The sequence below is a fragment of the Pinus tabuliformis genome, chromosome 6 (genome assembly GCF_031772625.1).
Source record: "Pinus tabuliformis cultivar Carrire ecotype Pingquan chromosome 6, CPIR1, whole genome shotgun sequence".
Classification (NCBI taxonomy): domain Eukaryota; kingdom Viridiplantae; phylum Streptophyta; class Pinopsida; order Pinales; family Pinaceae; genus Pinus; species Pinus tabuliformis.
Window position 1 is genome coordinate 1,776,685,471 of NC_142292.1, and position 13,138 is coordinate 1,776,698,608.

A 13,138-nucleotide genomic window follows, 5' to 3' on the forward strand; every position below is an offset into this window, starting at 1 on the left:
ACAATTAGGTATTCAATGAATAAACCTGATGTAAATGCTCATATCATTAGATGGTTACTTTTATTGCAGCAATTCGATCTGACCATTGTTGATAAGCCAGGTAAGGAAAATGTTGTTGCTGATTTTCTGTCTAGACTAGATCTGTCTGCAGGTGAAGAAGGGATGGTGGATGATCAAATACCAGATGAACACTTATTTGTTATTTCAGTACTCTCTCCATGGTTTGCTGATATAGCAAATTATTTGGTTTTAGCACAGTTCCTGCCACACCTATCCTCAAAAGAGAAGAGCAAGATCGTGAGGAAAAGCGCCCCATTTCACATGGATTGGGGGCAACCTGTTTAAACTTGGCCTGGATCAGATTTTGAGGTGTTCTGTCAGGGAGGAGAAAGTTTTTGAAATCCTTCCAACCTGTCATGATGGGCCCTTTGGAGGCCACTTTGCAGCATAAAGAACCACTTTCAAAATTCTACAGGCAGGCTATTATTGGCCCACTCTTCATCGAGATGTTTGGAGATACATCAACCAATGTGACTGATGTCAAAGGATGGGGAAACCGACTCCGAGGGATGAAATGCCCCTCCAACCTCAAGTGACTTTCGAGCCATTTGAGAAGTGGAGCATGGAATTTGTGGGTCCTATCAATCCTCCTTCAAAACAAAAGTCTTATATCATTGTGTGCATGGACTACCTGACAAAGTGGGCAGAAACAAAGGCAATCAAGGTAGCAATAGAAGAAAAAGTGGCTGAGTTTTTGAGGGAAAGTATCTTCTACAAGTTTGGCTACCCTAGAGAGTTAGTCACATATCAAGGAAGTCAGTTTACCTCTAACTTTATTGAACACCTACTCGCTCATTAGAGGATTAATCACAGAACTTCCACCCCTTATCATCTGCAAGCAAATAGACAGGTGGAAGTCACTAACAGAGCTTTGGAAGAGATTTTGACTAAAGTGGTGAGCAGAGTAGAAAGGATTTGGCAGATCGCTTGGTTGAGGCCACCTGGGCCTGCAACACTACTTGGAAAACTACAACAGGTTTCACACCTTATGAGCTGGTCTACGGGAAGAAGGCTTTGTTGTCCATAGAATTTGAATATAACACATTGAGGTTGGCAGCTCAACTGGACCTAGATCTCAGCCATGCACAATAGGAAAGTTTACTTCGGCTGAATGGACTAGATGAACACAGAATGCAGGCCCTTCCCCACTCAGAGGTGGTCCAACTTCAAAGGAAGGTATGGCATGACCGGCACCTTAAAGAAAAGCAATTTCAGCTAGGAGATTGGGTGCTATTATATGATTCAAGATACAAGGATTTTAAAGGGAAGCTGAGGACAAGATGGCTAGGACCATATACAGTGGAGAAATGCAATGACAATGGTTCAGTCCTTATCAGGACCATCGATGAAGAAGCCATCTCCATGATCATCAATGGACATCGATTGAAAATCTACAGGAAGCCCCTTTCTAAGAAGGAGTTCATTGAAACTCTGCATAAATCAGTGTTGGTAGTGGAGCAGGCCCCTGTCTCCACTCCACCCATACCTTGAACACAACAAAAAAAAAAGAAGATAAAAAACAGAAAAAATAAAAGAAAAAATAAAAGATCCTTGCGTGAAAACCTCTTAGAGGTGCCCAGGGCAGACAATGAGGGTGAAAACCTCCTGGAGGTGCCCCATCTATCTCAGACTAAAAAAAAAAGAGGAGAAAAAAAAACTAATTTCTGATTGAATAATTATAGGTTGTAGGAAGGACATTGCAGGTTAGGAGGATCGCACAAGACAAAGATAGAGGTCAGCACCAGGCTACAAGCATCCCTCACAATCCATTCCTCCATGACCACTACTCTTTCCTAAGATTTGGTCTCATTCGGGCTAAGATTTCACCTTCTACAGGAAGTTCTGTGTCTTCTACAAGAAGATCCTGTAGAGCCTATAGATAAGCCAAAATTGATCTCAGACGAGGACCCAAAGGTTTGGAATCTATCTATGAGGCCTGTAAACATCCCTGCTTCCATCCATCGCAATATGTTGCCTTTTTCCATCTCTGTACACCTCCAGTGCACTCATTTTTTTATGTTCCTGCATAGTCACACACAGAAATCCTGTGTTCTTCATACTACCAGCAAAAACTTTTTGATGACAAATCAAGCAGCAGTTTTTCACTCACCATACCTATTACCCTCGATCTAGACTCCTCATCAGCCGAGACCCTCGTTAGCAATATAGCCCTGCTCATTCTAGCTTGCATTCCAGGAGGAGAAGCACCTACAAGACATCCTACAGGAATCCTGTAGCAGCTAATCCCTCTGAAAGACATACTCCAGAGACAGGGACAACAAATTATGACCGCAGAGACATGCATGGAGCTTTACTTGAACGTATGAACATCAGCAATAGCAGAGACCAAGCATGCAGTGTGCATGCGGCAACAGCAAACGAAGGAATGGGTTCCAAAACCTAAAATCTGCATAACACGGCCGCGAGCGCGCAGGTAAGTGCCTAAACTCGTTCTTCAATTGCATAAATCATATTTTAAAGCTGCATGACTATGGGAATGGTTCGGATTGAGTGGAATCGATGGTTAGTCAACTGGACACCCTCGGCCAGTTACATATATTCATGGAATCCAAACGAGCCCCATCACTTTCAAAATTTCCGAATAGATGTGCAGCCAGCACGTGTGTAGTGTCCATTCAAGGAGAAATTGTCAAGACTGGTAGTGATGGCGGCGGATAATGGGAGAGAGGAGGTGATGGCAGTCAGAAAAATGCAGAAACATTATGGTTGTGATGTTGGATCAATGGTCTGGTCCAGCCACCTCATCCCTCACCACGAATCATGCCACAGTTAAAAAACGCTCAGTTGAAACATGGACCACCCTCTATTCATTCTGCACCCACGACGTTCTCGACTAAGTACGTATCCACCGCTTCTAGAACAGTTAACCAGTCATCCTCCACCAATTTTTCTACTTGTTCTCAAAAATATTATGCCTATCGGGCTTTATCGGAAGCACAATTTCATTCTACAGGAACCGGGAGCCTTCTACAAGAAGGGTTCTACAGGAAAGGCATAGAACTGCTCGGCAGAAGGGAAACCCGGAATTTTCATTGAATTTCAAGCTCCAAACAAGGTAGGCTCAAGAGAACTTCTATGTGCATGATTTGTTTGTGCAAGGTGGTGAATTGAACAACATCAGTTTGAAAAGCGAGATTAAAAGTCTTCCTATGCATTGAGGAAAAAACGTAAAAGTTTGCCTGCATATTTCACTGAGTTTACCCAGTTCTTTCTCTGCATTCTAAAATCTCCCAATCATTTTTAAAATTGTCCTGTAAGGAAGATACATGCAGTAGTAGAGGCTAGCTTATGTGTGTGAAAAAATTGAATTTACATATCTATCTATGTGCTGAGAAGAGAACCTGTGTCCTTATGCTCTGTTCTGTAAAAACAAAATTCTTCTTTTCATAAACAGACAGTCGAATTCTGGGTGACAGCAGTTTTAAAACAAAGGAATTATTGCTATTTGATATTGTAAGGAACACACGAGAAATTCCTTCTTGGGTTCTGTTGTAGCCAGCAACACCCCCCCCCTATTCCATTAAGTATCAGCCATGATACTGGATGAATGGGGACCCTTAGTTAAATTTTTGTTTTGGAAAAACAAGAGTTTCTTTTTGAAATCACAATCATACGCTTGGAAAAATCCTCTTAAAAACCTAAGTCCATGATAAAAGAGAAAACCTTAAGGTCGCATTGCAAAAAGTATGAAACACCTTCATTTCCCTTTTTATGCGCAAGATCCTCATGTTAATAATGGCATCGCGTCGCAAATCGGTAACGCTCAAGAAGAAAATTTAAAGATCCCCCGATCCGCGATAACGCCGATCGCTAAAATCGCATATCGCAGAAATAAGCCAGGCAAGATTTTGTGAATATCGAATTCCTGCGATCTGCGATATTGCGATCGCTGCGATGCCACATCCATGCGATTTGCGATGATGCGATTAGCGATCGCGCGACATGCGAGGTTACGTCAGCAAATCATAAACCACTTCAGTACGAATCCTTCGGGCGCGCCATTCAAAGAAAAAGCCACTTTCTATAATCTGACCCGAAATCATGCGCTTTTAATGATAGTAAATGAATTAGTTGTCAGTTATTAAGTGGATTAAAGACGCGTGCCTTGGTAGAGATTTGTTTCACGTAAGGTGGCGTATTTGATTTATCTCTTGCATTTAAAACTCTCCCATCACCTTTTTGGATTAGTCATTTCCATTTCACTCGTAACCTGCAGGGACAAAACGCGAAGATGACTCAGACAGAAACGCAAAGCGAAATGGGAAAGAAGAACAAAGCTCAAAGCTCCGAAGCAAGGGAGAAGACCAAGGAGATGGCACCCCTGTACACAGACACAGCCTGCAACAAAGACGCAGGGATATCAACATGGGACGGTATGTACAGGCTGCTAGAAGAAGAAAAGCCTAGAATAATGAAGGTGACTGCTGTCGCGGGCGCTCCATGCTCTCCAGAGTTGACCTTGGAAGACCTAGCATGTTCATTCCTCCACAGAATAGCTGCAAGACCCAAAATTCTACCATACACAGATATGATCAAATGGATATTGGATGATGCAGAATTGAAGGGCAGACAGTTCAACGTTCATGGACATGGGCTTGTAGGATCATTTGCTGCGCAAGATTTGTAACTTATGTATCATCTTCCTGAACCTCAAGCGACCTATAATGCAGAATTCGTTAGGAAGTTCACGGCGGAGAATCCAGATCTATCAGACACCACTAAAGAATGGTCTAGAAGAGATGAGCCGCTAAAGAAGGATAAAAATGGTATGTACAGCACTGGTTCCCTCACCTCCCCATATTGTTTTGCTGCGGCTATGCTTTGTAGGTTATTTGGGATGCCAGATATCAACAAGTTTTCATCTGAATGGCTGCCATTAATTGATGCTGCCACTAATGCCAAAATCCTAGATTGGGCCAAAATCCTTTCTGATACTCTATACATGGCCGTTGTCAGTTATCAGTCCAAAAGATCCTTTCTCAAAGGGTCTATCCTCCATTTTATCTGTCTGCCTATATTATGGATTCTGTTTGTCTTCTATCTAATTTTCCTGTTATGGGTTGGAAATGGACTACCCAAGACCCATTGCCCATCCATGTTTATCACAAAATCTTATGGGATTCCCAGTTTGCCCCTCATTTTTACCAGATTTTCCATGGGGTTATTTTGCCCCTATATAGAATGATATACGATAAAGACCCCCCAAGGTGCTCTCCCGAGGCCCAAATTGACATCATCCCCGTGGCAAGATGGTTTGGGGAAGAATGGTTTACCTACATTAGAGTTTTTGGAAGCACTGTACCTCCACATGTCCTACCCCTATATATCCCTGATAAATTTTTGGCCCGGGAAATCGCTTATCAAACCTGTTCTAAAGGCGGTTTAACCAAGGACCTAAAGGACAAGAAGAAGGCCATTTGGCCTCAATTTCCCATCACTTGTGGGGCCTTCTCTTTGTTCGATGTAGGACACGCTTTTGGCGAGGTGGAGAATGTGACGTGTCTTCAATTATTTAAGTTCTCAGCGAGGCCATTCGACCCAAATAATGTGGCCCAAGAATTCACAACGAACATCAAGATAAGAGTGTTCTCTGGAAAGAAAGATCTATTTGATGATCTCTTTCAGAGTAAGAGCTCGCTCAAAGAAATTTTGCAGGAAGCTCAGTCGAGGTTGTCTTCAGGTGACCTCCAAAAATTCACGTTATACAGAGAAAGAAGGCTAGCTAGTATTCCACTAGAGAGGCTGCGAATACCTACTAGAGAACCGACTCCGAGAATCAGCCTGAGTGAGAACACCAGCACTTCCAGGTCTAAGTCCAACGCCGCACAAGAAGTATCTGATCATCTTGAAGAGACTGGTCACGAACAAGGAAAAAACGAAGAAACAACCAAAGACACAGCTCAGTCGAGTGCAATGTCTCAGCAGCAAGTTATCGCCTCACCACCAAGAGATGTCCCACCTCCTGTCATCGAAGCACCCCTTGTCACAACAGAGCTAGATAAAGAGTGGGAAACCTTCAATGAATTAATTAATCTTGAAGGGCAAGTCCCGAAGACACCTGTGAGCAATACACAGGTGGTGCAAGAAGTCGTTTCAACCATGGTCAGTAGCGCCACAGAAGCTGAACACCTTCCTATCGCTCCAGCCTCAGAACTTCTACTTAACGTAGAAGAAATTCCCCCACTGGATGTATTCTATAGTCCCCAACACAAAGCAGTCGTGAGGAGACAAAGAAAGAAGAGAAAGCTTGAGAATACACTGTCTCAAAGTACTGAACATCTGGACGTCTTGTGGAAAGACCCAAATAATAATCCGACCGAAAATCTCACGAAGCTGTCTCAGATTGCAGGAGCGTATGCTTCTGCGACCATTGACAAGGCCTCTGAAGTTCAGCAACTCTTAAAGGAACAAGAAAATCATATACAACTGCTACAACAACAGTTGCAACAAGCCAACACGAACACTGAAGCTTCCAGACAGCTAGAAAAGCTACAGGAAGACTTTCAACAGATGCATATAGGCTACCAGAAAAGTCTTGAAGAAAAAGAAAAACAACTGCAGACGGTGCAAGAAATGCATAAAGATGAGCCTAAACTGACAGAGTTTATTTCAGAGTCCATCGGCTTGAACGAGCAACTACTGCAGCAACAGGAAGAGTTGGGACGTAAAATATCACAGTGGAGGCACTTTTGTGAGCTGAGCGATAAAATCACCAGTCAGGTGGTGGAATTGCAGAGCGACTATGATCAAAACGACAAGAAGGTGACAGAATATCTAAATTGGAAAGATGATGAGGAAGGGAAAAGAGTAGGAGCACCCAGGATTAATGAAAATCATAAGGAGCTGCTCTTTAATAAATGGGACAAACAAATCACGCAGGCGGAGCAAGCAGCAGAGACAGCGACGACACATGCGAGCATTCTTATCGACTGTGTAAATGAAAATTTACACAGGGCCAATTTAATTACAGAGACTACCCCGGGGTACCTACCAAGCAAGTTGCAACTGGAGACAGAATGGAGGCAGAAAGCACAGGCAAAAGGGAAGGCAATCCAAGCATTGGCTAGGCTAAATTGGGAAGGTTACTGGACATACTTGGTTAAACCACACAGCCAATGGATGACGGTGAAGTGCATTACGAACGCAGCCGAGAAGGTAGCGCCAGCTCTCATAGATGCCGTTTTCGCAGCCCAGCTCAGTGCAGAAATCAGCCAGCCGACTCTTCTCAAGCCTATGCTGGACACTTGCAACTTCAAAGACCAAGTTCACAAATGATTTCATTTAGAATGTTGTTTTTTCTCTTTTAACTAGATTAGAAAAAGGACGGTCATTTGAAAACCATATCCTAAAATTTTGTGATGATACTATTATTAGAATTAGGAATTAGTATTTTAACCCTTCTCATTGCATTGGAGAAGGGTCCAGAAATTTGTCAAAAACTTGTCCTCGGAACATGCACTTCTGCACCCTCAGAGGAGGTTTTGATGAATGGAAGGATCGAGATTTACTTATGGTTGCATTTTAATGTCTGCTACTGATGTTGCACTTCTGTACTCTTAGTAGATGTTAGAAGTAAGTAGAGGTGAATCGTTATTGCTTGAAGTTTGTGAGTGAAACCAGTCATAAATGGTACTTTTATCTCTTGATTAATTTCTGCTCATATTCTTAGAGTGATATACAGCTGATTCGTTTATATGTTAATGTATGAATGTTTGGGTTACCATTTGGTACTTCTATACGGTGGAATCATTTGTTTGTGCTTGACATATGAATGATTTATTATGCGATATGCTGTTCACAACTGTTCTGCCTAATTTCTTATGCAGAATGGTTTATCTTAAATGGTTCATATTCTTATGATAACTGAATGATCTTTATTACCAGTTATTGTTCGAAATCTTTTTAGATCGCATAATATAAGAGACATGTCTCGGCTTAGCGTAGATTAGATGTGTTGTTTTCATTAGATCGCAATAGTATAGAATCTGTTTGCTAGTTAGATTTGAGTCAGCTTTCAAATACTTTCAAAATCAGCATAATCAAAATCTACACGCGCACACATTAACCTTTAGATTGGGAAGCTGGTCTCATTATCCCCAGTCGGACCCGCTACACCAAATGGGCAAGGAGCCGCCAACCAGGTTCCAGACCGGGTGGGTATCCCCCTTGTTGCTGACCCGATCTCGGGGCCCTCAACATATTTGGCACTAGAAGGAGGGCCTGAGCATAATGTCCGTTGGAATGTTTTCCAAATTATAAATCTTGAAACAGGATGGCTGCTTATAGAATTCCTATTTGGAGTTGCATCCATGTTCCTACCTCTTCCAACACTCCACCAAATGTGGTAAGGCTCTTGTCTCAGGTAAAATTCAACGGTAAGAATAATTCTTCTGCATTTAATCATGCCCTTCAGTTCATTAAAAAAGTTTCGAGTTCTGACATTCAGAGAATTGATGAAGGCATTTTGTGCAGGATTTTTACTCTTACATTTACAGCGGAAGCTAGAAAATGGTGCAAAACCCTCCCAGTTGCATCAATCCACAGCTGGGACCAATTCGTTAGGACTTTCATCTTGGAATTTGATTGTTATGACTATGACCAGGTATATGATGAAATTGATTATCTACGGAAACAAGATGAACCCGTAAGGGATTTCAATATGCGATTTCATCTCAAATGTCTACAGTGTGATCTCGAGGATGAGCTCACAGATGAAGAATCTTCAGATTATGATGAGTATTTCCTACCTCCTTTATCTGACCAAGCAGAAATTAGTTCGACCTTTGTTTCGTTTTCTTCTAATATAGATGAGCATTTCAAGTCAAATATACAGATCATCCATAATAAAGAAAATATGCAAAGCCTAGGAGTCATGCATGCTCTAATACCAGAAAATAAAGACGAAAGTGCTCAAAGGGGAACTACCTTGAAACCAGAAGATGACTCTGACATAAAGTCAGACAATATCATTTCAAATCAACGAATGCCTATGCCAAGGTTAGATCAACCAACTGTTTCTCTTTCAGAAAGTATCAGCGCACAAAGGTATGATCTAAAGCCCGATGTTTATGATGAATCTGATGAACAAAATTTGCTTCATGATGTTTTTAAATGCAGTATTCCAGATTCACATTTTTCTCTTTATCCCGATGTTTTTAGTGATGACAATGTTTCCCCTCTCAATATTAAGCATATCTCAAAAAACATAGAGGGTTATTCAAACGACTCATCATTAGATTTTCAAGATAAAGAGACCACTTTAGCACAACCTCTGATAAATGTCAAACAAGAGCTTCCTGACCTTCCTTGTCTGAAAACATATAATGAAAAAGAGGAGCCTAAGGAAATCTGTAGAGTCTTTTGCGATAGTTACTTTGACGATGATGATGTTGTTGAGTTATCTCAAGTAACTCAACTAGGGTCAGATAATAAGGAACATCCTAAATCAGAAATCATATCGGTCGGTCCCCATCTCAAAGTAAAAGCTCATTTAAACAATTTTACTATCCAAGACAATACCCCGATCTATGATTCATATCGTGAAGAAAGCTTCATCCCTGTTCACAATCATAACCTAGTTCCTGATCCATAAAACCTAGCCAGTTCTTGTGAGGAGCAAGATGTTACAAGTAGATCCCAGTGGTGCTGTAACACTATTTCTGTAAATACCCAATCACTTCTTTCTCACTTGCACTCATTTTGTACAAAATCGGATTTCTTTTTAAATTTTCAAACTTTTGATAGATTTTGTTTTAGCGATTTATATATGAGAACTTTCATTTCAAACGAAATCGCTAAAAACTCAGCGTTAACAAAAAACAAGTTACAAGTCGTTAAAACTAAAAAATCATTTTCGCAATATGACTTGTTATCCTTCCTATTAAGAGATCATCAATTCATAACAGAAATTCATCCTAATTTTTATGATCCAATAGGAATCCAGTTGGAAAAAGGCTTTCATGAGAAAGGAAAATCAGACAGAATTCCAATTGGGGTTGTATGTTTTTATTCCACAGCCAATATTCATGATCCAAGGAAAGTTTGGTTCTTTTTACTCATACTTGGAAGATTCATACGGCTAGGAATAAAAATAAATACATGGTTCCATTGGAAATATCATTTCACATAGTTATTTCCTGTATATAGTTAGAATAGGAGTAGGAGTAATTTAGCTAGGTTATTAGGTTTGCTTTTAATAAATCGATAGGCAAAATTATTCATATTCTCTACATAACCCTAGGGAATGTTCGCCTCTCATAATAATGTTTGCTTTGGTTAACGGCATTTTGCATTTACTAAAGACACCTTTTTCTCTATTGAATTTTTTTTTTTTGAAACTTCTGCTTCTACGAACAGCAAATCTTTTAGGAATTTGATCTTTATTATCAATAGAAATTTAACCCAGATATGATGATAGTTTCAACTGCAAAGAACTTTAAAGAAAGCTATCTCAGTGGAAAATTTGTTTTTAGGTCAGCACAATGAAAGGTATCAATATTAAAATAAAAATTCTCTGTGAAAGCAGCCATTACCAAAAATAGCCCTATCATTGTCATCCAGAACTTTCTTAAGGAAAGAAGTTTGACTTCCTCCCTGCTAAAGGAAAACGCAGCATTCAGAGGAATAATCTAAAAAGACGCTATATCTCAAAGAATGAGAGGTCTCATCACGAGCCGGCTTATCATGATCACAGATATTATAACTTGCTGACTTTGCCAAAACTGTCTACCAAAACAGGGCAATGACTCAAGATTGTTGCAATCAAAAGGCAAGGGGTCTCATCACGAGCCAGCTTGTTCAGCAAAAGTGTAAATCAAGTGAATGACTGTGTCATAATTTGGCCACCAAACCAAGACATTGTTCTTTAGAGAATAAAAAAAGGAAAAAGTGTCAAAAAAGGATTTTTCTCTGAAAAAGTTGTAAATAACCTTAAGCAGGATAAAGGATCATTGCTGGGTAATAGGTAACCCTGTCGAGGCTATGGACGCCTGCTGGCAGCAGAGGCTCTACCTGCGACAAAGGAGCATATTTGAGGAAAAAGAGCTAACACACAGAGAAGACTTTATTTTATGTTTTACAAGACCAAGTAATGACTGGTTTAAATGCAAAGACAAGCTGAAGGCGCAAGTAATTGAAATAGAAACAGGTTGAAACGAAACATCATTGACAGTTTAAAGTATTATTTGTTTTATCTTTTTATAATAAAGTTCAAGTTTTTCTTTAAGACATTTTTCTCAGGAAGTTTGAAAGCATAAAAGCAGAGATAACTGGTTCTCCCAAGTGAATCGCCAATTGTTGTAGCCAGCAACACCCCCCCTTATTCAATTAAGTATCAGCCATGATACTGGATGAATGGGGACCCTTAGTTAAATTTTTGTTTTGGAAAAACAAGAGTTTCTTTTTGAAATCACAATCATACGCTTGGAAAAATCCTCTTAAAAACCTAAGTCTATGATAAAAGAGAAAACCTTAAGGTCGCATTGCAAAAAGTATGAAACACCTTCATTTCCCTTTTTATGCGCAAGATCCTCATGTTAATAATGGCATCACGTCGCAAATCGGTAATGCTCAAGAAGAAAATTTAAAGATCCCCCGATCCGCGATAACGCCGATCGCTAAAATCGCATATCGCAGAAATAAGCCAGGCAAGATTTTGTGAATATCGAATTCCTGCGATCTGCGATATTGCGATGCCACATCCATGCGATTTGCGATGATGTGATTAGCGATCGCGCGACATGCGAGGTTACGTCAGCAAATCATAAACCACTTCAGTACGAATCCTTCGGGCGCGCCATTCAAAGAAAAAGCCACTTTCTATAATCTGACCCGAAATCATGCGCTTTTAATGATAGTAAATGAATTAGTTGTCAGTTATTAAGTGGATTAAAGACGCGTGCCTTGGTAGAGATTTGTTTCACGTAAGGTGGCGTATTTGATTTATCTCTTGCATTTAAAACTCTCCCATCACCTTTTTGAATTAGTCATTTCCATTTCACTCGTAACCTGCAGGGACAAAACGCGAAGACGACTCAGACAGAAACGCAAAGCGAAATGGGAAAGAAGAACAAAGCTCAAAGCTCCGAAGCAAGGGAGAAGACCAAGGAGATGGCACCCCTGTACACAGACACAGCCTGCAACAAAGACACAGGGATATCAACATGGGACGGTATGTACAGGCTGCTAGAAGAAGAAAAGCCTAGAATAATGAAGGTGACTGTTGTCGCGGGCGCTCCACGCTCTTCTGAGTTGACCTTAGAAGACCTAGCATGTTCATTCCTCCACAAAATAGCTGCAAGACCCAAAATTCTACCATACATAGGTGTGATCAAATGGATATTGGATGATGCAGAATTGAAGGGCAGACAATTCAAAGTTCATGGACATGGGCTTGTAGGATCATTTGCTGCGCAAGATTTGAAACTTATGTATCATCTTCTTGAACCTCAAGCGACCTATAATGCGGAATTCGTTAGGAAGTTCGCGGTGGAGAATCCAGATCTATCATACACCACTAAAGAATGGTCTAGAAGAGATGAGCCGCTAAAGAAGGATAAAAACGGTATGTACAGCACTGGTTCCCTCACCTCCCCATATTGTTTTGCTGTGGCTATGCTCTGTAGGTTATTTGGGATGCCAGATATCAACAAGTTTTCATCTGAATGGCTGCCATTAATTGATGCTGCCACTAATGCCGAAATCCTAGATTGGGCCAAAATCCTTTCTGATACTCTATACACGGCCGTTGTCAGTTATCGGTCCAAAAGATCCTTTTCTCAAAGGGTCTATCCTCCTTTTTATCTGTCTGCCTATATTATGGATTATGTTTGTCTTGTATCTAATTTTCCTGTTATGGGTTGGAAATGGACTACCCAAGACCCATTTCCCATCCATGTTTATCACAAGATCTTATGGGATTCCCAGTTTGCCCCTCATTTTTACCAGATTTGCCACGGGGTTATTTTGCCCCTATATAGAATGATATACGATAAAGACCCCCCAAGGTGCTCCCCCGAGGCCCAAATTGACATCATCCCCATCGCAAGATGGTTTGGGG